Source organism: Oncorhynchus masou, unplaced genomic scaffold (genome assembly GCF_036934945.1).
Source record: "Oncorhynchus masou masou isolate Uvic2021 unplaced genomic scaffold, UVic_Omas_1.1 unplaced_scaffold_926, whole genome shotgun sequence".
NCBI classification, from domain to species: Eukaryota; Metazoa; Chordata; class Actinopteri; order Salmoniformes; family Salmonidae; genus Oncorhynchus; species Oncorhynchus masou.
Genome location: NW_027015742.1, coordinates 171,286 through 197,712, shown reverse-complemented (window position 1 = coordinate 197,712; position 26,427 = coordinate 171,286). Strand labels below are relative to the sequence as shown.

Sequence of the window (26,427 nt, the reverse complement as noted above, 5' to 3'; positions counted from 1 at the left end):
CTAATCAGGATCGAGGCAAAGATGAACGTAGCAAAGAACAAAGAGATCCTTGATGAAAATCTGCTCCAGAGCATTCAGGACCTCGACTGGGGCGAAGGTTCACCTTCCAACAGGACAATGACCCTAAGCACACAGCAAAGACAACGCAGGAGTGGCTTCGGGACAAGTCTCAGAATGTCCTTGAGTGGCCCAGCCAGAGCCCGGACTTGAACCCCATCGAACATCTCTGGAGAGACCTGAAAATAGCTGTGCAGCGACGCTCACCCTCCAACCTGACAGAGCTTGAAAGGATCTGCAGAGAAGAATGGGAAAAACTCCCCAAATACCGGTGTTTACTGAGTAAAGGGTCTGAAAGCCTGTTTTTGCTTTGTTATTATCGGGTGTTGTGTGTACATTGATGAGTTAAAAAAAACGATTTAATCAATTTTAGAATAAGTCTGTAACGTAACAACATTTAGAAAAAGTCAAAGGGGTCTGAATACTTTCCCGAATGCTAAGGAACGTACATTGCTTGAATTGCGCCTGCTCATAATACAGTAATATGCTCAAAACCCATAACCATTAAAGGTATAGTTCAAACAAATTGACATGATATTCCTCTTACCGTTGCTGCTGTCAATTTCAGTATTATTGTGAACTACCCCTTTAAGTGGTATTGCGACCATTCCTTTGCTCATTGTACATGGTAAGAAGAACAAGACACAGAGAAAATAAAACAATCAAAAGACTAGATAAAGACAATCTCCCTTTTCAGGTTGAAAGGAGCATAAAACATGACTGGCTTATTTTCTTTATGACTATTGCCCATAAAAACGCACAGAGATTTGAATACTTTTAAATCCAACACTCGCTGTTTAAGATTCAGTCCCTGAAGGTAAAACAGTCTTGGGTATAGTATCAAGATGTCTATCTCTCATAAATTCCACATATATTTAAAGAGAATATAGTGTGTCCACCCTCAATTTGAAGTCAGTAAGCTTGAGTCTCACATCATTTTCATGTTGAATTTACGTGGCGCATCGCCGGTTGGACTACTCTCACCTGCCTCCGCCTTACGCGGTACATACTCAATCTCTATGTTTGGCTTGACGTTGCCTTTTCCTCTGCTCCAGAGGAAGAGGATGACGAGACAGAAGAGGACGACGCCGAGGAACGAGATAAATCCCATGGTGGTGGCGATGATCAGAGTCTTCACGTCGAATGGGAAGGGAACCTGGGCCAGGGTCCCGTTGGCCCCGTCCTCGCTGGGCTGGTTGGAGATGAAAGCAAACGTCTTGTTGGGTTGGTGCGGCCAGTTGGGCGAGTAGCTGTGCACATGCAGGTGGGCAGGCTTGGTGTCATTCCCTGCAGCATTGCTGGCGATGCACAGGTAGGTACCGTTGTCCTGGATCTGGGCGTAGCGCACCTCTAGCGTGCCCTCGGGGACACGCTGAGACGCCCCACGGACTTGGTGGTGATGAACTGCTTCTTGGGGGACAGCCACATGATCACGGGGGCTGGGTCGCCGTCCGCCTGGCATGTGTAATGGACCGTTGTGCCCTCGTCTACGTGCCTCTGCAGTGCCTTGTGGTCTTGTATCCTGGACTTCTGGCAGGTGAAGGAATCGGAGGGGAGGATGTCGGGAAGTCTTTGAACTCCTTGCCCTGCACGGCCTCGGGCAAAGAGCAGGAGGGCTGCTGCCGGTTGAAGTTGAGCCTCCAGCGGCGACGGAAGACCCAGAGCAGTCGGCAGTCGCAGGCCAGTGGGTTCCCGTACAGTGCCAGGGTCTCCAGGTTCCCCACGGAGTGAAACACAGATTCCTCCAGGGTGCTCAGGCTATTGCTGGATACGTTGAGGACTCGGAGATGGTTCAAGCCCCGGAAGGAGTAGGGCTCGATTGTGGCTAATCTCCCTCCTACCAAGTGGAAGGCCTGGAGCCTCATTAGATTGTGCAGCTTGTTCCCCTCCACCGTGTGAATGGGATTAAAAGACAAGTTGAGAAAGAGAAGGTGCCCAAGGTGTCGGATGGCCTGGTAAGGGATGGCGGTGAGGTTACAGTTTGTGATGGTCAGGGAGGTGATGTTGAGGCCGTACAGGCATTTGGAGGTCATGGTGTCCAGGTAGGGCCAGTAGGAGATCTCTAACACCTTCAGGCGTTCAAGCCTCTTGAAGGAGTAATCCCTGACGGCATTGACGGTGAGGTGGCGTAGTCGCAGCGATAGCAGGTTGTGCAGATGGCTCAGGGCCTCAGTGGGCACCGACGTCAGGTTGCAGCGCTCCATGGTCAGCTGTTCCAGGCTGCTGAGGCCATGGAACGCTCGGTGAGAGATGAACACCAGGTCGTTATCGCCGACTTCCAGAGCCTTCAGATTGTACAGCTCCTGGAACATGTAGTCCAGCAGGATGACAATTCTGTTCTCGCTAATGTCCAGCTGGGTGAGGTTGCTGAGGCCTGTGAACACTCCCAACTGGATTAGCTTAAGCTGGTTGTTGCGCAGCCCCAGAGTCCGCAAGCCGACAAGGTTGCTAAAAGCCCCGGGCTCCATGGAAGAGATATTGTTCTCATTGAGCTGCAGCTCCTCCAGCTGTGGGTAGTTGATGAACTCCTCAGGCCCCAGGCTTTTCAGACGGTTCTTGCTGAGGTCCAGTAGTTTCGTCTCGATGGGGATGCCCTCGGGAAACGAGGCCAGCCTCCGTCGATGGCACACCACGGAACGTTCCTGAGCATTACACTCACAGCGGGACGGGCAGCCGGTGGTGGATCCGGAGAGGACAGTGCCCAGCATTAGGACCAGGATGGGCTGCCAGCACGCCACCAGGTAGCTGTGCCCACCTGCCTCCCCGGACACCATTCTACTGCTTACCTGCGGAGACAGAAGTAAGAGGGATGGTTGGCACATTTAAAGGAGAACTACATGTATAAACACATTTTTTTTAAATATATTATTTTGTCAGGTTTGACGCTTATCTCCTGAAGTATTATTGATATAAAAAAACATTTGTGTTTATTTAACAAACAATAATTTAGCCACACAACAGACAAAAATCATAACTCTTGCCCAGAAGATGATGTCACGGGGTAACATCCGCCTCAGATTTGGACTAAAGGCTCTGGGTTAGACAAGTGGTATAAATATCAGGTGAAATACCAGAAGGTGAACAGAAAACCTCAGATTTCCTTTCACAACAACAATCTTCTTCAAACTATTCCTGTGCTGTTTAGTAACTACGCCAGTCACAGAGGACACATCTGAATTACAGCTTTAATTGTTTTTTTTAATGCAATAAACGACAATGCTCAAATTCGTCCTTCTCACTTCCGATTAGGCTCTCGCATAAACCTCAATCAACTAAATGAAGCAGACAAAGTATTTACAGCCATAAACAAATGTCAGTTTAATTGACAAATGATGGAGAGATACCTACTTCCAATGTGAAAGAGAATTATGCCAGGCTTGTATGGAACACAATGTATTGTTCTGTACAATTGCCTGGAGGACATTGTACTCTAGACTCTCTGTCTATTCCGATTGCAGGTTACTCTTCTCTGTTACTCTTCTCTTATCTGTGTGTCACGGTCCTAAACACCAACTGCTGCTCTATCGACATAGGACTGTAAGTCTTCTGTAAACCCCAAAGAACTACTGTCCATCCAACCGTGACAGATACATTCTTTATCCTGGCTTTATGAACTCTTCATCTGCTGGCCGAGGAGAAATGGGCTGCCTTGTGGGCTCCAGGGTCTGTCAGTTACTGTTCCAGATGTTAGAAACACCTTGAGTCACCTGTCAATCTCCCTGTGACAAGTAGTTGGAATGAGAAATAGTTTACCCAAATGTGCTTTAATTCAATGGATTAAATGAACAAAGTGCTACCTAAACAAGTGTGCTGCCTGCAACTAAACACAACACCACCATGCGGCTGGCTGGCGAGCTGTCGACCTTGGAGTGATTTACAACGGAGATTGCTGCAGAGAAGTGATAAACGGAGAGAGAGAGACTGTTTAAACCCTTATTTGCTTTAGACTCAGGGACGCTTTAACTTGCAAAAGCCTTCAAGCTCTGGTTCCCATATCGATCATACAATTTTGAGGCTCATCCATGTCTGTGGGATGTGCTCTGTGAAGAAGCCATGCTAAGTTAGAATAATAGCTCTCTGGACATTCTCTGTATTGAGAGGGCTTTATTTGACAGTCAAGCTAAAAATCTGTACCATCCATCAATATGCGCTAATGTTGCTAAATGTCCCTAAAGGACAGGGTAAATGTCACTGTCCTCAAACCATTTCACTGACTCCTGGCTAAAGTCCACAGAGACCGAGAGGAGGAAAGGCTGTCTGCACAGTGCAACAAGAATCTACAAACTCAAAAGTCAATCAGAAATACTGTTTGTTTCTCCCAAAATGCATGGTGAAAGAAAAGGTCTCAAGTCCAAAAACATCTGATGAAATACATGCAACAGGGAGGCTCACTTGTATGCAGGTAATGTAGGCATATATACATACTGAACATACAGTAACTAACCAAACATTGTGGTTTCGCTAGACTGTACATTTCTCCCGGGACTAAACATGTTCACTAGACTGTACATTTCTCCTGGGACAGATACTAAACATGTTCACTAGACTGTACATTTCTCCAGGGACTAAACATGTTCACTAGACTGTACATTTCTCCAGGGACTAATCATGTTCACTAGACTGTACATTTCTCCAGGAACTAAACATGTTCACTAGACTGTACATTTCTCCAGGGACTAATCATGTTCACTAGACTGTACATTTCTCCAGGGACAGAAACTAAACATGTTCACTAGACTGTACATTTCTCCTGGGACAGATACTAAACATGTTCACTAGACTGTACATTTCTCCTGGGACAGATACTAAACATGTTCACTAGACTGTACATTTCTCCAGGGACTAAACATGTTCACTAGACTGTACATTTCTCCTGGGACAGATACTAAACATGTTCACTAGACTGTACATTTCTCCAGGGACTAAACATGTTCACTAGACTGTACATTTCTCCAGGGACTAAACATGTTCACTAGACTGTACATTTCTCCAGGGACTAAACATGTTCACTAGACTATACATTTCTCCTGGGACTAAACATGTTCACTAGACTGTACATTTCTCCAGGGACAGATACTAAACATGTTCACTAGACTGTACATTTCTCCAGGGACTAAACATGTTCACTAGACTGTACATTTCTCCTGGGACTAAACATGTTCACTAGACTGTACATTTCTCCAGATACTAAACATGTTCACTAGACTGTACATTTCTCCTGGGACAGATACTAAACATGTTCACTAGACTGTACATTTCTCCAGGGACTAAACATGTTCACTAGACTGTACATTTCTCCTGAGACAGATACTAAACATGTTCACTAGACTGTACATTTCTCCAGGGACAGATACTAAACATGTTCACTGGACTGTACATTTCTCCAGGGACTAAACATGTTCACTAGACTGTACATTTCTCCAGGGACTAAACATGTTCACTAGACTGTACATTTCTCCAGGGAGGAAACATGCTCACTAGACTGTACATTTCTCCAGGGACAGATACTAAACATGTTCACTAGACTGTACATTTCTCCAGGGACTAAACATGTTCACTAGACTGTACATTTCTCCAGGGACTAAACATGTTCACTAGACTGTACATTTCTCCAGGGACAGATACTAAACATGTTCACTAGACTGTACATTTCTCCAGGGACTAAACATGTTCACTAGACTGTACATTTCTCCTGGGACAGATACTAAACATGTTCACTAGACTGTACATTTCTCCAGGGACAGATACTAAACATGTTCACTAGACTGTACATTTCTCCAGGGACTAAACATGTTCACTAGACTGTACATTTCTCCAGGGACAGATACTAAACATGTTCACTAGACTGTACATTTCTCCAGGGACAGATACTAAACATGTTCACTAGACTGTACATTTCTCCTGGGACAGATACTAAACATGTTCACTAGACTGTACATTTCTCCAGGGACAGATACTAAACATGTTCACTAGACTGTACATTTCTCCAGGGACAGATACTAAACATGTTCACTAGACTGTACATTTCTCCAGGGTCTAAACATGTTCACTAGACTGTACATTTCTCCAGGGACAGATACTAAACATGTTCACTAGACTGTACATTTCTCCAGGGACTAAACATGTTCACTAGACTGTACATTTCTCCAGGGACAGATACTAAACATGTTCACTAGACTGTACATTTCTCCAGGGACTAAACATGTTCACTAGACTGTACATTTCTCCAGGGACAGATACTAAACATGTTCACTAGACCGTACATTTCTCCAGGGTCTAAACATGTTCACTAGACTGTACATTTCTCCAGGGACAGATTCCTGGACATAAACGAATGATCAAAGGTTCCATTTTAGGACCACGGTAACCGCAGTAACCAAAACTATGTGGCACATACCATAGAAATATAATCCACCCATTATGCCATCATTGACTTGAATAGGGAGGCTTGTTCTATGGATTCTAGTTCTATGGCACATGCTGCATTTGGCTTCCAAGAGTGGCTGCGGTCGACATCATATTTAACCACTGGGCAGTACAGTAAGATTTCATGGTTTATGTGGTTGATGAAGTAGTAAGCTAACCATTGTTATTAAACATTTCTGTGGTCTCCGATGCGTTCTCCAAAAGATAAATACTCTAGGAAGTATTTCACTTTGATCGACAGACATCTGTTTTTCAGGTATTTCTGAGAAACACTCCATTACAGTTTAATGAAAGTATAATACGCCAGTAGTACTACGCACTAGATCAGAACCACAGCTCTACCTGGACTGGGTTTCCCCCAGCGAGAGGAGCAAAATGATGAGTGTACAGTAGAGAGTTGTACAAAGCTGTCCAGGTTGTCGAGTATGAATGGAAGTATCAAGTGGAACAGAAACAGTCTCCTGCCAGAGAGCCGGCATGTCGTCACTGCTGATAAGTGGTGGTACTGAATCAGCATATAAACAGCTTGAACTCACACAGATGAGAAGTGAGGGAGCTCATTCTCTGCAACACATAATGGTTTTTCAAGAGTGCTTCAATTGTTCGGCGGAAGTGCTCGATAGTATCTCTCTTTGTGCAACTTGTGTCACATAGTTGTACGATTAACAAAACAGACGTGACAGTAGGATGAGAGGGATTCTGCTGGTAGCAGTGTGGTAACACAAATTACACCTTACAAATGCCAGACGGAGAGAAAGTACTGCCATTAGAACAGTTGGGACTGTTCTTTTAGCAGGACCAGCGACCCAGTAGGTCTAACTGTCTTCTACATTTCTCCTCCAATCTAAATTCACATTTTTCAAAGGGTTGTATAGTGACAGTATAACTCCTGTAATACAACAACTCCTGTAATACAACAACTCCTGTAATATAACAACTCCTGTAATACAACAACTCCTGTAATACAACAAAATCTACTCTGTTGGTTTCAAACTGCAAGAACATGTTTCAACCTTTCACCATACAGTATTATTGTGTGGCTTGTGAATGGATAGATCAGGTTGGTTTAAAAGCATTCACAGACCTCCACCCAACCTAATTGAGGGTTTGGGATATGCCACACAATATAGATGAGAATTGAACCTTGGGTTCATGAATATATTGGGTTAATGACTGTGAAATCTCACTGATGCTAATTGAGGGTTTGGAATATTCCACACAATCAAACATCTATCAAACATCGAACTAATACGCAATAATCTTAACACACAAAAAAATACCAGCACATGGGGAAGAAAAGAAACTAACATGACAAACATAACATTTTGTTCCATGCAAAGCTTTAGAGATTGTTTATTTTTGTAACATCTGATAGATAAAATGGCTGGTCTTCATTGAGCCCAGACAGGACATCAGTCTACCAGCCGAGGAAAATAAAAAGGACGAAGGAGACATGTTGATATTTGAACTGATAAAAGCACTTGAATGTAAATGTTGTGACGTCATTTTGAACTGTGATGAAATGCCAAACACAATGAGTCAAAGGGGTCTGGAATAACAACTCGCTAACACATGACTAAGGCTGCATTTACGCAGGCACACCAATTCTGATCTTTTGCGAAGAATTGTTCTTTTGACCAACTCATAACTGGGCGTAACTGGGCGTAAGATCAGAATTGGGCTGCCTGTGTAAACGTAGCCTGTATCGCCCACTGCATGTCCAGACAATAACATGGACGTGTGGATGAAAGGCATTGCTGTGCTTTGGTGCTTTAGTTGTATCCTAACCTAAAGTCATGCAGTCTTATTTGATGTTTCGTCTTCCTGTGAAAATATGTTGCAGTGAGAGAAGGGTTACAGGATATTTTACTGAGTTATGTCATCCGGGATTCACTTGCAAATGTTTGTATTTTTATTTGTTATTTTACATGGGGCAGAAATAAACCAAACAATGTAATTGAAATAACCCTTAAAATTAAAATGACAAGAGAACCCATTACCAATGTTGCTTTCTGTCTCAAATCACTTTGCATGTTTGTATTGGAGTTTAGTGCATGATCTCATTTCTTTCCACTTTGGAGGAAATTCAACCCATAAAAACAGGAAATTCAACCCCTCTCTCCACCTACCTCTCTCTCTGTTTCCATCTCCATCTCTCTCACCCTGCCTCTCTCCCTGTCTCTCCATCCCCCTCTCCCTGCCTCTCTCCCTGTCTCTCCATCCCCCTCTCCCTGCCTCTCTCCCTGTCTCTCCATCCCACTCTCCCTGTCTCCACCTCCCTCTCTCCCTGTCTCTCCATCCCTCTCTCCCTGTCTCTCCATCCCTCTCTCCCTGTCTCTCCATCCCTCTCTCCCTGTCTCCACCTCCCTCTCTCCCTGTCTCTCCATCCCTCTCTCCCTGTCTCACCATCCCTCTCTCCCTGTTTCTCCATCCCTCTCTCCCTGTCTCTCCATCCCTCTCTCCCATTCTCCACCTCCCTTTCTCCACCTCCCTCTCTCCCTGTCTCACCATCCCTCTCTCCCTGTCTCTCCATCCCTCTCTCCCTGTTTCTCCATCTCTCTCTCTCCCTGTTTCTCCATCCCTCTCTCCCTGTCTCTCCATCCCTCTCTTCCTGTCTCCACCTCCATCTCTCCACCTCTCTCTCTCCCTGATTCTCCATCTCTCACTCCCTGTCTCTCCATCCCTCTCTCCTTGTCTCTCCATCACTCTCTCCATGTCCTCTTAATAATGACATTGGGAGGAAGCACAGTGGATCTTCCTCTTCCTCCTCTCTCCTGCAGTTGTAGGACTGCTAGCCCTTTCCTCTCGACCTCTCGTTCTCATCCCATTCTGACACATTTTTCTCTCTACCATCCACCCCCCCTCTCTCTCCTGGTAGATGCAGCTGAGCAAGAAAGCTGGTTATCACAGGGAGTGGTCCACTTGCACTGTGAATGTCTATACATTCGCTGTCTATACAGAACCACATAGAACCTGTTCCTCCATCCCTCTCTCCCTGTCTCCACTTCCCTCTCTCCCTGTTTCTCTATCCCTCTCTCCCTGTCTCTCCATCCCTCTCTCCCTGTCTCTCCATCCCTCTCTCCCTGTCTCTCCATCTCTCTCTCCGTCTCTCCATCTCCATCCCTCTCTCCCTGTCTCTCCATCCCTCTCTCCCTGTCTCCACCTCCCTCTCTCCCTGTTTCTCCATCTCTCTCTCCGTCTCTCCATCTCTCTCTCCCTGTCTCTCCATCCCTCTCTCCCTGTCTCTCCATCTCTCTCTCCGTCTCTCCATCTCTCTCTCCGTTTCTCCATCTCTCTCTCGTCTCTCCATCACTCTCTCCCTGTTTCTCCATCCCTCTCTCCCTGTCTCTCCATCTCTCTCTCCCTGTCTCTCCATCCCTCTCTCCCTGTCACTCCATCCCTCTCTCCCTGTCTCTCCATCTGTCTCTCCATCCCTCTCTCCCTGTCTCTCCATCCCTCTCTCCATGTCCTCTTAATAATGACCTTGGGAGGAATCACAGTGGACCTTCCTCCCTTTCCTCTCTGGACCTCTCGTTCTCATCACATTCTGACACATTTTTCTCTCTACCATCCACCCCCCCTCTCTCTCCTGTAAGATGCAGCTGAGCAAGGAAGCTGGTTATCACAGGGAGTGGTCCACTTACACTGTGAATGTCTACACATTCCCTGTCTATACAGAACCACATAGAACCATGACTACATTGAACTCTATTCCACATCAAGTAACTCATGCAAGCGGTACATTTTTATTTAAAAAAGAGATAAAAAATACACCTAATGGAACAGCGGGGACTGTGAAGAAACAGGCACAGACTCATGCACACACACACACACACACACACACACACACACACACACACACACACACACACACACACACACACAAAATTATGTATTGTAGATATGTGGTAGTAGAGTAGTGGCACACACACTTAATGTGTTGTGGATGTATTGTAATGTTTTTTTAAATTGTATAATTCAATTTTGCTGGACCCCACACATAATAAATCCAAATACTATTCACCTACACACACACAAGGCTAACTATTCAATGCAACTAACATAACAAAATTATGTATTGTAGATATGTGGTAGTAGAGTAGTGGCCTGAGGGCACACACTTAATGTGTTGTGGATGTATTGTAATGTTTTTTTAAATTGTATAATTCCCTTAATTTTGCTGGACCCCAGGAAGAGTAGCTGCTGTTCTTGGCTATTGGGGATCCATAATAAATCAAATACTATTCTATGACCTATGAGCCTCATTTTTCAAGGCTAACTATTCAAGGCTAACTATTCAATGCTAACTATTCAAGGCTAACTATTCAATGCCAACTATTCAAGGCTATTCAACTAACTATTTTTTTTTTTTTCATTTCATCTTTATTTAACCAGGAAGGCCAGTTGAGAACAAGTTCTCATTTACAACTGCGACCTGGCCAAGATAAAGCAAAGCAGTGTGACACAAACAACACCACAGAGTTACATGTGGAATAAACAAATGTACAGTCAATAGCACAACAGAAAAAGTCTATATACAGTGTGTGCAAATGGCGTGAGGAGGTAAGGCAATAAATAGGCCAAAGTAGCGAAGTAATTACAACTTAGCAAACTAACACTGGAGTGATAGATGTGCAGATGATGATGTGCAAGTAGAAATACTGGTGTACAAAAGAGAAAAAAAGTAAATAAAAACAATATGGGGGATGAGGCGGGTAGATTGGATGGGCTATTTACAGATGGGCTGTGCAGTGATCGGTAAGCTGCTCAGATAGCTGATGCTTAAAGTTAGTGAGGGAGATATAAGTCTCCAACTTCAGCGATTTTTGCAATTCGTTCCAGTCATTGGCAGCAGGAACTGGAAGGAAAGGCGGTCAAAGGAGATGTTGGCTTTGGGGATGACCAGTGAGATATTCCTGCTGGCGTGCAACGGGTGGGGGTTGTTATTATGACCAGTGACTTTTCAAGGCTAACTATTCAAGGCTTAATGTTCAAGGCTAACTATTCAAGGCCAGCTATTCAATGTTTAATATTCAAGGCTATCTATTCAAAGAAAACTATTCAAGGCAAAATATTCAAAACTAACTATAGCAAACAACCTTACACAACATACTATAGATGAGACAACTTGGCCTATTGTGTCAGCTGTGCAAATAAGGATAGTTGTCAATCATTCACTACATGTTTTCAATCATTCACAACACATGAAGTATGAAGGATTTTGTTTGACTTTGTAACAGAGAAATGGGAACACCGTCAGCACACAACATATTTCCACATTTCCACTTGTCGGAACACAAAACGCAAACAACGTGTTGGATGTTGTTATTTCTCTTCCCCTTCCACACAAATTGGTAACATAGTGACTGACCTTCAAGGCAAGAAAAATATTGATTTTACAGGCAGCAATTCTGCTATGCCTATCAGTGAAAACCAGGGTATTAAAAGAGGTTGATACTTCTAATTCATACTTTCCTGCTTCAAAATTCCTTTACCAAATTACTCAAATTATTGGACCAAATAATACTTAGAGACAGTTATTAAAATGAATCCCATCTAAATAAATCAAAAGGTCTGTCAAAGGTACTGACACATGAAGTGTAACCAATAAGTCAGGTTGGGTTAGCCTCACATCTCAATGATACTGTAATACCATGAAGCTAATGAGTTAGCCTCACATCTCAATGATACTGTAATACCATGAAGCTAATGAGTTAGCCTCACATCTCAATGATACTGTAATACCATGAAGCTAATGAGTTAGCCTCACATCTCAATGATACTATACTGTAATACCATCTCAATGACACTGTAATACCATGAATGAGTTAGCCTCACATCTCAATGATACTGTAATACCATGAAGCTAATGAGTTAGCCTCACATCTCAATGATACTGTAATACCATGAAGCTAATGAGTTAGCCTCACATCTCAATGATATTGTAATACCATGAAGCGAATGAGTTAGCCTCACATCTCAATGATACTGTACTGTAATACCATGAAGCTAATGAGTTAGCCTCACATCTCAATGATACTGTAATACCATGAAGCTAATGAGTTAGCCTCACATCTCAACGATACTGTAATACCATGAAGCTAATGAGTTAGCCTCACATCTCAACGATACTGTAATACCATGAAGCTAATGAGTTAGCCTCACATCTCAACGATACTGTAATACCATGAAGCTAATGAGTTAGCCTCACATCTCAACAATTCTGTAATACCATGAAGCTAATGAGTTAGCCTCACATCTCAACGATACTGTAATACCATGAAGCTAATGAGTTAGCCTCACATCTCAATGATACTGTAATACCATGAAGCTAATAAGGGTAAAGCGTTGGCATCCCAATACCTTCAATTTAAAATGGAAACGGAAACAACTTATTTTTTATGCTTGAGCTTTATTTTTAGTCTAAAACGGCCCACCTTTGATGTTCCGTTTGACTACTCTAAGATTTAGATCAAAGCTTTGAGTTTCTGACAGCTGAGAATCTGTTAAAAGTTGACTTACGGAAAAAAAAACCTCTGGACACCTTGATGTTGAAATACTGTAAAGAGACACTTCTCAGACAGATTGAGCCAAAATCAATAAATATTCTCAAATTTCACAAACCATCACAACAAAGATAATTTCAAAGCATTTCAACATTTTCAAAATACTGTCAAAAGTGTAGGCTACATACTGTAGATTGCGCAAAATGAAAAGCTGAGTGTTATTAAGTACTTGATAAAAGTACACTTTGCATGTGCAGCAGGTTGATTTTACATGAGAAATGAAGTAAATTAGAGCTCATTGATGACTTAGAACTGTCTCGTCTGTCTTCTCTTATCTAATTCAACAGACTCTCGCCTGCAGCACATCTGTGCTCCCCTCCTTCAGGGACATGGGGTGCATCTCAATGCTCTTTCAGGGGAGCTTTTCAAACATGGGGTTGCATCTCAATGCTTTTGCATGACTTCCTTTTCTGTGCTCTTTTCCCTCATTACCACAAACAGATGAAGGGATTGAATAGGTATTCAATACACTTATTTAACCTGTGTTAGACCATGCCCCTTTTACTAGTGCCTACCACAAAGGGGGGGAAAAGACAAAAGACTAGGTATCAGTCCATCATGACGACTCCACCTAGACCTCCAACAGGAGCCTGTTCCAATGGGCCTTTCCCCCCTTTAAAACAGTGATGGATATGCTAATGAGGTTTGAGTGACAGCTGATTGAAGGGGATCGATCCAAGTGGAGGGAAGATTGCTGCTTGGAAATGTGTGAGATCCGAGCAGGCACACCTACTCTAGAGAACACACAAAGCAAGGGGACCCGAGCAGGCACACCTACTCTAGAGAACACACAAAGCAAGGGGACCCGAGCAGGCACACCTACTCTAGAACACACAAAGCAAGGGGACCCGAGAACACACAAAGCAAGGGGACCCGAGCAGGCACACCTACTCTAGAGAACACACAAACACAAGGGGACCCAAGAGCAGGCACACCTACTCTAGAGAACACACAAAGCAAGGGGACCCGAGCAGGCACACCTACTCTAGAGAACACACAAAACAAGGGGACCCGAGCAGGCACACCTACTCTAGAGAACACACAAAGCAAGGGGACCCGAGCAGGCACACCTACTCTAGAGAACACACAAAGCAAGGGGACCCGAGCAGGCACACCTACTCTAGAGAACACACAAAGCAAGGGGACCCGAGCAGGCACACCTACTCTAGAGAACACACAAAGCAAGGGGACCCGAGCAGGCACACCTACTCTAGAGAACACACAAAGCAAGGGGACCCGAGCAGGCACACCTACTCTAGAGAACACACAAAGCAAGGGGACCCGAGCAGGCACACCTACTCTAGAGAACACACAAAGCAAGGGGACCCGAGCAGGCACACCTACTCTAGAGAACACACAAAGCAAGGGGACCCGAGCAGGCACACCTACTCTAGAGAACACACAAAACAGGGGACCCCCGAGCAGGGACCTACTCTAGAGAACACACAAAACAGGGGACCCGAGCAGGCACACCTACTCTAGAGAACACACAAAGCACCCGAGCAGGCACACCTACTCTAGAGAACACACAAAGCAAGGGGACCCGAGCAGGCACACCTACTCTAGAGAACACACAAAGCAAGGGGACCCGAGCAGGCACACCTACTCTAGAGAACACACAAAGCAAGGGGACCCGAGCAGGCACACCTACTCTAGAGAACACACAAAGCAAGGGGACCCGAGCAGGTACACCTACTCTAGAGAACACACAAAGCAAGGGGACCCGAGCAGGTACACCTACTCTAGAGAACACACAAAGCAAGGGGACCCGAGCAGGCACACCTACTCTAGAGAACACACAAAGCAAGGGGACCCGAGCAGGCACACCTACTCTAGAGAACACACAAAGCAAGGGGGACCCGAGCAGGCACACCTACTCTAGAGAACACACAAAGCAAGGGGAACCCGAGCAGGCACACCTACTCTAGAGAACACACAAAGCAGGCACACCTACTCTAGAGAACACACAAAGGACCCGAGCAGGCACACCTACTCTAGAGAACACACAAAGCAAGGGGACCCGAGCAGGCACACCTACTCTAGAGAACACACAAAGCAAGGGGACCCGAGCAGGTACACCTACTCTAGAGAACACACAAAGCAAGGGGGACCCGAGCAGGCACACCTACTCTAGAGAACACACAAAGCAAGGGGAACCCGAGCAGGTACACCTACTCTAGAGAACACACAAAGCAAGGGGACCCGAGCAGGCACACCTACTCTAGAGAACACACAAAGCAAGGGGACCCGAGCAGGTACACCTACTCTAGAGAACACACAAAGCAAGGGGACCCGAGCAGGTACACCTACTCTAGAGAACACACAAAACAAGGGGACCCGAGCAGGCACACCTACTCTAGAGAACACACAAAGCAAGGGGACCCGAGCAGGTACACCTACTCTAGAGAACACACAAAACAAGGAGATCTGAGCAGGCACGCCTACTCTAGAACACACAAAACAAGGGGATAAAATTGACAGCTTGGAACACAGGGCTCCAACCACACAACACAACACAAATCAAATCAAATGTTATTTGTCACATGCGCCAAATTCAGTACAACAAGTGTAGGTAGACTTTACCGTGAAATGCTTACCTACGAGCCTTTTCCAAACAATGCAGTTAAAACGAAAGAACATTAACAAATAGATAAAAAGGTAACAGTAACACAATAAAATAACATTAATGAGGCTATATACAGGCTATATACAAGTAGTACCGGTACCGAGTCACTGTACTAGGGTACGAGGTTGTATTGTTGTATTATGTACATGTAGGTTTGTTTAGGTGAAAGCCTCCCGGCTGCTACTGGACTGAAAAGTGATCTCAGTTCAAATTCATGTTTACTCCAAAGGTTTCAACATCCTGGTTGCTTGTCTATGATATTGGATTGGGACTATTTTAGGGGTCTGTCTTTTTCTCTAATGTATGTGTACCATGGGAGGAACTGCCAGAGCAAGAACTACAATTGGTTACTGGATCTCAGACACAGAACACTTGGAAAGACTGTCCGCTGCCATGGCAACCAGACAGCAGTTGGTCCCAATAGTCTAAAGAGGCTTCCTCATCTCCTTTTCTCGGCTGATCTGACAACATGTGGAAAGTGAAAGCTAAGTATTGAATGCCTCCATATCATGATTGCTTTCACTTTTTCCAGTCAGTGCTGGTGCAGGAAAGGAGAAGAACACGTTTTATACTACGACCACATTGGGATTCCCCCGTGGGCTGATTTGTTAGGGCACAATGTCACAGCACATCCAGACAGAAATGGAGTGTTAATAGAAGAGCCATTGTTCTCTGTCTTGCAGAATAGGGGATTTTACCAGCTTTGCAAATCGTTTCTATCTGCAGCCTTGAATCCCACAGAATAAGCCCTTGCACACTGAAGTGAAGATAGCAAAACTAGGCTGGGGGGATTCGAAGAGCTGAGCTCCTACCAGAGAGCTTGTGTTATACCTTCTGATTCAGAAATAATATCTTGATATGCTCTTCAAGTTAATGGTTCCCCATTATGATAACATGTTTCAAGGTCAATGGCAAATGATTACTACTAATAAGAGAAATGGTGTGTCTGGTTAATCCACAGGCCATGTTAAAATATACTCAGGTGATATTTGGGTGTCCGTGAATCTGAAGACACAGGGACCCCGAAAATGTCCTCCAAGTGGCCCCTGCTCATGTAGGCTAATTCTCCATCATTTAAATACTCTGAATATGACTTTTTAGTGTAAATGACTGATTACTTTGTAGAATTAACAACAAAACAATATGCAGTTACTGTTAATTGGTGGAGGCTCCTCAGAGGAGGAAGGGGAGGACCAATTTCTTACAAATAAAATCATTAGAAACATTTAAAAGTTATAATTTTTAGATAAAACTATGCTAAATATATTCATATGTCACCAAATAATTAATTATAATGAAGGTCTACAGTGAAGGTCTACAGTAACGTCAACAGTACTGTAGCACCATGGTGTAGCCGGAGGACAGTTAGCTTCCGTCCTCTTCTGGCTACATTGAATTCAATACAAAACCTAGGAGGCTCATAGGCCTCACCCCCTAATTATGACCACTTCCGGAGTACGTACTGCAACCAATCAAAGCTTTTGCAGCATGAATTGACATGTTGTCCATCCAATCACAGAATTATAGTCAGAGAATTAACCTAGTGTTGTATTGGGATTGTGCCACAGAGCATTATGGGGGTTCAATGTGTTGAGAAGCTTTGTGACATTGTTGGATAGAGAGGAAAAGTGATATTTGAGCATTTTGGGGATATTATTCAATTCAAATTAGTTTTTTTCAAATTACAGGAGACGGAGGAGGTATATTATACATTATTTTCTTAGTTTTAAAACTACATTTTTGTGCCGAGTTAGTGCAATTTATAAATAAAAATTCTACCAGAATGGTAGAATGGCCAACACTGACGAAAATGTTGTGGACGTTTTGTTGAAGAACCCCTTTCATTCTCTGGACTACACAGAAAAGGTGCAAATTTAAAGCAAAGGTTGACCTCTGACCTCTGTTCAAAACCAACTGGTTTCGAAAGTATAGCTGGTTAAACAGGGAGCCTGTCATCAAAGCCTGTATTGCTCGCCCGCTTTTTGGAAAGCCTGAGCCTTGGTGGAATGGTGGGTACAGAGACCTGAAGAACATCGATCGATCAGCTAAACGGCAAAACAAAACCTGGGAGCATATAAATGCCCACGTCAGATTCAAGCTTCTGGGAAAAAGCTGCGTTGATAGAGGACATGGGGAAAGGGAAAGTTCTGCCAACAAGGGCAACGATAAGGAGCTTTCAGAGGTAATTGCACTTTACAATGTTTTACTTGCTGAACATATCGAACGTTATCGACTGTCTTTTCTGGGAAAACAATTCCAAATGATTAGATAACTTCCATCTCATCATCCAAAAAATGTTGATTAAAGAGAGATGTTGACGCAGCGCATTTTTCCACGTGCGCTCAAGTAGGCTTTCCACTTTCCTCCGGTATTTACTTAGCAAAGATGATAACACGTAATCACATCGGTTAAAATAATACGTCTTTGACGATTTCTGAAACACACTGTCGTTTCCCTGCGGTCCGCTCCTACACCGTGGGTCTCCCATCCTCCTCCATTTTTCAAGTCACCAGCCTCCACTGCTGTTAATCTATGCCTCTGTCATGCTTATCCATTGGACTTGGCCCTACAAGGAGATCCCACCACTACCACCAATAGGCCTGCTCCAATGTACAGTACATAGGGACTAGTAAGTAAGACGTCTTACGTAATTAGCTACACTCTGTTCTAATACCCTGTTGTGTTGAAGGAACTGGAACGCACCAGACGAAGAATACCTGAAATGTGAAAAACCCAAATAGAATATCTGATCTGTAAGAACATCAGCTCGTTATGTAATGTGCAGAAAATGGTGCTGCATGACACATCCCTGTACGAGTGCTGAACACATTGTAATGGTCGCTGTTCGGTTGGTTTCACTTCATTTGGGTGCTTTGTTCTGTATGAAATGACTTGCGGTGCAAAGCCTGCGCCGAGTCTAATTGGTCATATTTCCACACAGATCTGTCTCTCTCTGCTCTGACTGAATGTCTAATAATAATTATGTAAAGGGATGTGCTTCTTTCCTCATTAACACCATTCCTCTTGGAGATTCCCCGCTATAGCAGCAGCCTAAGCTGGTAATTACACAAACCTTTTCCCCTCTGTATCAACAGGGATCCAAGTTTCCAGTAGAATTGAAAACTGTGGCTCAATGCAATCCTGAAGGCAATTTTCCACCGGCCAAGCTTCTTAAGGCCCTTTATGGACAGCACAATGGACGATTCTGGGAGATTTTTTTCATCCCAAATCGCCCGTATAATAATTACCACCAGCTATCTTCGTTCTCATATTCATTTAGCTGATATAGCTCACTCTAGCCAATACTTCCCTAAATATTCACAGTGACAATTACAACAAATGGGCAGGAGGAGTGTTTATTCGGGAGCCCACACTTTGTTTTAGAATATGCAAAGATCACTGCATTATAGAGCCGGTGGAGTGTAGGAGTCAGGGGGAGAATCAAACCACATCCTCCACCATGCCTGGATCATATTTTACATAAAGCTGTTATGATTACATTTAAATGGGAGAGGCTGCTGCAGCGAAGCGCCACTGTGACCTTGTGAATACATTTGTAGAGAGCAAGATTGAGTAGGCTACCCCGTGACTGATCTGATCTGATCTGTCTGTCTGTCTGTCTGTCTGTCTGTCTGTCTGTCTGTCTGTCTGTCTGTCTGTCTGTCTGTCTGTCTGTCTGTCTGTCTGTCTGTCTGTCTCACCCGTCCCTCCCGCCTGCACGCGGTCCACATGTGGTCCGACCGTCTTAACGGTCCCTGACAGGAAGGAACCATTACATATTTAGGATCTTAATTTGAGCAACTTTGCTACAGCAGGAAAATAATCCTGCAGCAACAGGAAGTGGGAATTATTATGTGGATTACAATTAATGGACATTTTTGTCCTGGCTGATAGATTTTTCGTTAGGGAAAATCAAGACTGTAAACTCTCCTTCCATACTCACATTAAGCGTCTCCAATCCAAAATTGAATCGGCTGAAATGTATAGAAACGTTTAAACCTTGAATACACAACCATTTTTATTTCCTGCTTTGCAGGAACATTTTCAGCAATAAAAGTGTGACCAAATTAAGATCCTACATCTGTTTACTGCAATGCTGTGGTTTCAGCAGCATCCTTAACACTCTTCCTGTTGAGATTATAATCCATCCATCCTTCCACATCACTATTACAGCATTCTGTAGCTCCATTCACTCTCTGACTTCCCCCCATATCTCACCGAGGACTAGTGTACAGGACAGGCAGACTAAATATCCTTGGCACAGACTTGATTTACATGAAAAGCTACTGCTCACAACAGGGTCACACAATGGAAGAGATGGGCGGTGTGGATGGACTGTTGAACAGGAAGTTGGCCTACAGTGTACATGTTAATCTATAGATCTGTTTTTTTTGCGTGTCAAGAGTTGAACGAGTCATGGCTTGTTGATGACTTGCATTCTATTCCGTCTTGTGTGTAACAGAAGTGGGGCTAGTGAACCGCCTCACTACTGTAATGACCAGTCAGACCACCAGAGAGACTGTGTGCAGCCATCGTCTGCATTGTCCTCAACTTTAACCACTATTTGGTTTTCCATCCTGTTAAAAGCCAAGTAGGACGCTATGGAGGCATCCTCTGCTAGATAGTTAAAACATTCCCATTTGAATCAAATCGATCAAAGTGCAATTATCAATCTTGGAACTGCATATAGATTGGCGTTCCCAGTGCTTACATGCTACCCAACTGTACAGACAACACAATCAATTACACAGGTTAAATGGGAGAAAGAGCCCATGGTTATTGGGTTCAGTTTAAGTACCAAGACCCTGAGGTGTACATTCAGAACAGACCCTTCATATGACCACTATAGGCCAGGAGAACAATGTAACAGCAAGGCTATAGACAATCATTATACCATGACCGCATCTCTGTAGCATCTCTGTGTGGTCTGAGAGGATAAAACAGAATTATGTGTGAGACACATCTACTTACAGAGTCAAAACAGTGCTGAGTGATGACTTCCTGTCTGATATGTCACGGTTGAGCCAATCGCATGTTTAAAGACAGCAGCGGCCCACAATAGGCTCATACATCAGCGAACGGTAGTAGCCTATGAACAGTGAGTGTATTGAAACAACCAGGGGGCGCTGTGGCGCTCACACACATTGTCCTGCTTTCAGTGGTACTTAATGAACATTATATTGTTCCAGTACGTTTCTACTGCACATCATTGATATGAATGAGCCTGATATCCAGATCATGTGCGTGCTGCTGTACTTATTATAAGGAATCACGTGTTGACATTGTGCTTGAACAGATGAGCTTGCTAAAGAATCTGTGCTTTCATTATGGCAAGACTAACTGGAGAAGAGTGTTTATGAAGGTTTCATAGATTGTTACATGAGACCACCGACAGTAACGTGTTGCCAGGTAACCGTCGTGGTTTTAATCACTCGCTCAGTCACGATGTGAAAGCCCCACATTTCATGTGGCATCGATGTTCTGTAGTTTGATATCTACTGTCACCTTGTTATCGTGACACACACTGTATGTATCAACCTAAAGCTGCAGCACAAACAATACAAACACTACTATAGACCTTCTGCTTTCCCATTTCACCCTGCGAGACCCAAACATAGATCCAAATGAGGAAAATGTTTCATTACCCTTCAAAAATACCTGGAATACGTCTCAAAGTCTACAGTGAAGAGGCGACTCCGGGATGCTGGCCTTCTAGGCAGAGTTGCAAAGACAAAGAAATATCTCAGACTGGCCAATAAAAATAAAATATTAAGATAGGCAAAAGAACACAGACACTGGACAGAGGAACTCTGCCTACAAGGCCAGCATCCCGGAGTCGCTTCTTCACTGTCGACGTTGAGACTGTTGTTTTGCATAATTATTGAAGCTGCCAGTTGAGGACTTGTGAGGCGTCTGTTTCTCAAACTAGGCACTCTAATGTACTTGTCCTCTTGCTCAGTTGTGCACCAGGGCCTCCCACTCCTCTTTCTACTCTGGTTAGTGCCAGTTTGCGCTGTTCTGTGAAGGGAGTAGTACACAGTGTTGTACAAGATCTTCAGTTTCTTGGTAATTTCTCGAATGGAATAGCCTTCATTTCTCAGAACAAGAATAGACTGACGAGTTTCAGAAGAAAGTGCTTTGTTTCTGGCCATTTTGAGCCTGTAATCGAACCCACAAATGCTGATGCTCCAGATACTCAACTGGTCTAAAGAAGGCCAGTTTAGTTGCTTCTTTAATCAGCACGTTTTCTAATAATCAATTAGCCTTTTAAAATTATAAACTTGGATTAGCTAACACAACGTGCCATTGGAACACGAGTGATGGTTGCTGATAATGGGCCTCTGTATGCCAAAATGTAGATATTCCATAAAAAATCTGCCACTTCCAGCTACAATAGTCATTTACAACATTAACAATGTCTACACTGTATTTCTGATCAATTTGATGTTATTTTAATGGACTTTTATTTTTCAATAAAAAGGACATTTCTAAGTGACCTCAAACTTTTGAACAGTGGCGTATCTTTTTGAAAGGATCAACTATTCTGGGGGTTTTCCTATCTATCTATCTATCTATCTGTGTGTGTGTGTGTGTGTGTGTGTGTGTGTGTGTATGTGTGTGTGTGTGTGTGTATGTATGTATGTGTGTATGTGTGTATGTGTGTATGTATGTATGTATGTATGTATGTATGTATGTATATGTATGTAAGTTACTTTCAGTAATATTTGGTTGTCCTTTCTGGCTTCATCTGGAGAGAGAACCTCCTATCTTACTCCTTTACCATATAACGAATGGTCGTCACGGCAGCATTCTGACCTCACAATCCATACGTTTTTAAAAGACATATTCATTTCTGTTATTTTGATGTGTAGAGGAGGCATCGAATTTACTCTTGAAGTATTTGGTTGTGCATATTTTCAGAATATTGGAAGGAAAACAATCCCTCTACCGTTTCTATCAGTATATTAATGTAGCCCTGTGAGTCAGATCAAACCCTTTTCTATCAGTATATTAATGTAGCCCTGTGAGTCAGATCAATCCCGTTTCTATCAGTATATTAATGTAACCCTGTGTGTCAGATCAAACCCTTTTCTATCAGTATATTAATGTAGCCCTGTGTGTCAGATCAAACCCGTTTCTATCAGTATATTAATGTAACCCTGTGTGTCAGATCAAACCCTTTTCTATCAGTATATTAATGTAGCCCTGTGAGTCAGATCAAACCCGTTTCTATCAGTATATTAATGTAGCCCTGTGTGTCAGATCAAACCCTTTTCTATCAGTATATTAATGTAACCCTGTGTGTCAGATCAAACCCGTTTCTATCAGTATATTAATGTAACCCTGTGTGTCAGATCAAACCCGTTTCTATCAGTATATTAATGTAACCCTGTGAGTCAGATCAAACCCTTTTCTATCAGTATATTAATGTAGCCCTGTGTGTCAGGTGAAACCTTTCAGCCCAATGTTGTGTTTCTTCAACATTTCCAAAGTGACCTCTATCTCAGGTTTAGATTGTTTGTTTCCCTCTGTATTTTGTTCTTCATAATCATGACATATTAGAGAAGACAGGAAAAAGATTTCACGTAATGGCCTACAACATATGCTTGTGTCGGGGACTAGTTGGATGTGAGATGAGTGGACCATGTTTCTACCGTTTCAGAGGCTGCTGATGCCAACATGTATCCTACTGACACAACAATACTACATAGAGGTGCATGTGGGTCGAAGGAGATGAACTAGGTAGTGCTGAAGGAGATGAACTAGGTAGTGATGAAGGAGATGAACTAGGTAGTGATGAAGGAGATGGACTAGGTAGTGATGAAGGAGATGAACTAGGTAGTGATGAAGGAGATGAACTAGGTAGTGATGAAGGAGATGAACTAGGTAGTGATGAAGGAGATGAACTAGGTAGTGATGATGGAGATGAACTAGGTAGTGATGAAGGAAATGAACTAGGTAGTGATGAAGGAGATGGACTAGGTTGTGATGAAGGAGATGGACTAGGTAGTGATGAAGGAGATGGACTAGGTAGTGATGAAGGAAATGAACTATGTAGTGATGAAGGAGATGAACTAGGTAGTGATGAAGGAGATGAACTAGGTAGTGATGATGGAGATGAACTAGGTAGTGATGAAGGAAATGAACTAGGTAGTGATGAAGGAGATGGACTAGGTAGTGATGAAGGAGATGAACTAGGTAGTGATGAAGGAGATGAACTAGGTAGTGATGAAGGAGATGAACTAGGTAGTGATGAAGGAGATGAACTAGGTAGTGATGAAGGAGATGAACTAGGTAGTGATGAAGGAGATGAACTAGGTAGTGATGAAGGAGATGAACTAGGTAGTGTTGGATAGGATTATTTTTTTAGATTAGGAAGCAATTTAGGAAACATTGCATTTTTGCATCTTTGTGTCTCACAGTGTTACAAAATAGCAGTGGGGTGAAACCAGTGGAAGAGAAGTCTCTTCCCCGTCTCGCATATCTTAGGGAGCCTCGTGTCCAGTAACCAACAGTGTAGTGTGTCTCTAAGCAAAAACAGCCTCAACTTCACCAGCTAGAGGTGTCAGCTAGTGGCTTGCAGGCAGCTGCTGCATCTATAGGAGGTAGAAGAGTCTCTATAGATTTATACTGTGTGCCAGAGCACTGCAGCCGGGCAGAATTATGAGGGATGCAAATAATGCAGGCTGGAAGGATGAAAGGATGACACACACACACACACACACACACACACACACACACACACACACACACAGACTCAGCAGACACAGACACACACACACACACACACACACACACACACAAGCACACAGACACAGACACACACACACACAGACACACACACACACAGACACACACAGACACACACACAGACACACACACACACACACACACACACACACACAGAGAGAGAGAACGGATGAGAGGCTGGGGTGTTTGACCTACATACAAATGGGACAAAAAGCCTTCCCTGGAACCTGTGGGTGAAATGAAACACCATTCTTTCAACCCCAGAGGGAACAGAGCAAATTCATTGTGATTGAATGAGGTTTGACCTCCGGAAGCAAATCAGTGTCAGGCTAGACGACGTGTTTAGGGTCTTTAGAAAGAGGCGTGCTAACAAGGACAGATTAGTTGGCGCTACAATAAGCATGGTGGTGGAGGAGCACTCAGACAGGAACACACGGCAGGCACGCTCCATCACACACACACCCCTACACTAGCAATATGACACACCTTTAAAATACATATGGAGACTGCAGGGACACGGGAGCACATGAGAGACTCACATACAGAGACATTCATGCACACACACAAAGAGAAACAGTTATACACAGACACACCGCACACTGTACACACCGTACACACACAGACACACACTGTACTATAGCACACAGACACCCCGTACACGCACACAGACACCCCGTACACACACACAGACACACCGTACACACACACAGACACCCCGTACACACACACAGACACACCGCACACACACACACTGTACTATAACACACAGACACCCCGTACACACACACAGACACACCGTACACACACACACCATACTCACACACAGACACCCCGTACACACACACAGACACACCGTACACACACACACACACATCGTACTCACACACACACATCGTACTCACACACACACACACCGTACTCACACACACACACCGTACACACACACAGACACACCGTACACACACAGACACATCGTACACACACACAGACACACCGTACACACACACACCGTACTCACACACAGACACCCCGTACACACACACAGACACACCGTACACACACACATCGTACTCACACACACACATCGTACTCACACACACACATCGTACTCACACACACACACACACCGTACTCACACACACACACCGTACTCACACACAGACACACCGTACTCACACACAGACACACTGTACACACACACAGACACATCGTACACACCGTACACACACAGACACACACTGTACTATAACACACAGACACCCCGTACACACACACAGACACCCCGTACACACACACAGACAATATACACAGAGACAGACACACCGTACACACACAACATACAGGTACAAACCGGTGCACAAATGCAAACACACACACCATACACACACACACCATACACACCATACACACACACACACACACACGATACACACACACAGTAGCCTACATGTATGCTCTTACACATTTAAATAAATGGCAGCATCCAGGTGACAGAACAAACCTGGTCCTGAATCGTATTCAGTAGAATGATCATTGAACATTCCCTCCCTCTCTCTCTCTCTCTCTCTCTCGCTCTCCCTTTCCCCCTTTCAATACATACCATTTGTCCAGACAAAAAATTTCCTGCCAATTCTGCCCCACCAATGCACCATGATGAGCTTGCCTCTATGGCTCAGTGCTGGAAACCCACAGAACAGACAGAGGAGGCTACTTACCAGGACCGTCATGCACAGAATTCTAATTTAAGCTGCTCCACGTTGCCAAGGAAATCCAAAATGCCTCAGAGAGCAGGGCAGAGATTGAAGAGGCCATTGAAAGGAGGATTCAAAGGGAGAAATGGGATACCCGAGGCGAGATAAAAGGAGGTGAGTCCCCGGTGAGGAGCATGGGAGATGCCTGGATCCTCCAGATGCTCTAAATCCACCTCCACTGATAGGCTTGCATGTAAACACAGGCTCCAGTGTCTCAGACACTCTAACATACATGCTGCACCGAGCTGAG

The 26,427-nt window shown here is 44.0% G+C and overlaps 1 pseudogene; it reads right to left on the bottom strand.

Moving 5' to 3' along the window:
• Window positions 1-26,427, bottom strand: LOC135538181 (leucine-rich repeat and immunoglobulin-like domain-containing nogo receptor-interacting protein 1-B; annotated as a pseudogene).